The sequence below is a fragment of the Limulus polyphemus genome, unplaced genomic scaffold (assembly GCF_000517525.1).
Source record: "Limulus polyphemus unplaced genomic scaffold, Limulus_polyphemus-2.1.2 Scaffold2642, whole genome shotgun sequence".
Taxonomy (NCBI): domain Eukaryota; kingdom Metazoa; phylum Arthropoda; class Merostomata; order Xiphosura; family Limulidae; genus Limulus; species Limulus polyphemus.
In genome coordinates, this window is record NW_013668252.1 from 104,595 (window position 1) to 106,706 (window position 2,112).

Genomic DNA, 2,112 nt, shown 5'->3' on the forward strand with positions numbered 1-2,112 from the left:
AATATGTTCTTCTTTAATATTAATGTTATTAATAGTATTGGCTAAAATGTTTATTATGGATAATATATTTGTTTTACTTGTTTATTTATTAATTATGACTTTATAATGACAATTTTGTATTGCTAGCTTATAGTGTATAGGTTTAAAACTAACCCATATCTCCAAAGCTGGACGAACTTCATGGAATATTGCCCCCCAAGTGGCACAGCGGTATATCTGCGGACTTACAAGGCTAGAATCCGGGTTTCGATACCCGTGGGGGGCAGAGCCCAGATAGCCCATTGTATAGCTTTGTGCTTAATTATAAACGAACAAACATGGTGTATTACTGGGATTACGTCCGAAAATACGCTAACAGTGAGGGTACCCTACTGCTGAGTCAATGCATTATAAAATATACAAGGTTTTGCGTTACGACTTCTAGTTAGAGATACATAGATTAAATTGGCTATATTAATTACTGGATTCATTTTATAATAATATACGTTAGTTTAGCTGTATTAATTACCGGATTAATTTTAGAGCTATATACATTAGATTAGCTATATTAATTACCGGATTGATTTTAGAGCTATATACATTAGATTAGCTATATTAATTACCGGATTAACTTTAGAGCTATATACATTAGTTTAGCTATATTTATTAATGGATTAATTTTAGAGCTATATACATTAGTTTAGTTATATTAATTAATGGATTAACTTTAGAGCTATATACATTAGTTTAGCTATATTAATTAATGGATTAACTTTAGAGCTATATACATTAGATTAGCTATATTAATTAATGGATTAATTTTAGAGCTATATACATTAGTTTAGCTATATTAATTACTGGATTAATTTTAAGCTATATACATTAGATTAGCTATATTAATTAATGGATTAACTTTAGAGCTATATACATTAGTTTAGCTATATTAATTAATGGATTAACTTTAGAGCTATATACATTAGTTTGGTTATATTAATTAATGGATTAATTTTCAGTTCTGATTTGTGCAAGTGTTTGCTATAATCAAATGTTACTGATACTATACACGTCACTGTGTATATCCTTAATAAGTTGGTCTTTTTATTCAACTATTTTTCTGTATATTACGAAACTGTTCAGATCATTGGATTCTATTTTTATAAACAACAAATCTCTGAGAAACATTTATGTCTGATATCAGTCATTAGTTGTTATTGAAGACAAGCCTGAAGGGCCCACGCTCTGCCCCTTATGGTTCACAGAAGCCTCAATGTACCTATCAAGCTCCTCCGTTATTCCAAATTACTTCTATAGCCACCCCAAAGGGGTCTGTACCATAAAATGTGCCCAGTTAGGACAACCACCATGTCAGATTTGGTCCTGCTAGCTTTTAAATGGAGGTATGGACACAGTTTCAAACATGGCAACCCCACGATATCGAATGGGGCCAAGAACACAAAATTTTCGGAAGCGTTTTAGTCCCCTTTGGTAAGGGGTTACGCTATACAGGTAAGGACACCCTTTCCTGGGCTACTCCGCTTCACATACTAAGTTTGGTTCTGCTAGTTTCAACACTGCAGGAGAAATTTGTGGGCAAACAAACAAATTCACTCACAACGAGAGTTAATATAAGATGACGACACTTTCTGTCCTACTTCATAAAAATATCGAAATGTAAGAAAAAAAGAAAAAGCTCCACTATAAGAAAGATGAAAATTAAACCGCTAAAATAATAATAATGGTGTTTTATTAAGTCTTTCATACAGCTCTGCTCACGTTAACAATTCGATGAAACAAACAGACGTATGAATGCCACGTCATATAGTGACGTCATTTGAAATCATAGAAACTAGTAATAACAAGACAAGCAACTGAAAGTTTAATTCTTTTGATTAAAGATTTATTAGAAAATCACATGTGTTTTCTGTGTTTAGTCAATCTCAGGAGCTGGCTGCCGCATGCATATGTAGAAATAATTAAATCCGAACTCGTTTTGGTGCGGTATATCGACCACAAATTCGTATTACGTGATTCGACAAAAATGACGTCATGCTCTCAGCACACTGCTGACTTTAGCAAATTGCTGCGCGAATGTTCAATTCGATATCAGCGCATGCCTGGCGCTATTGCCATGAC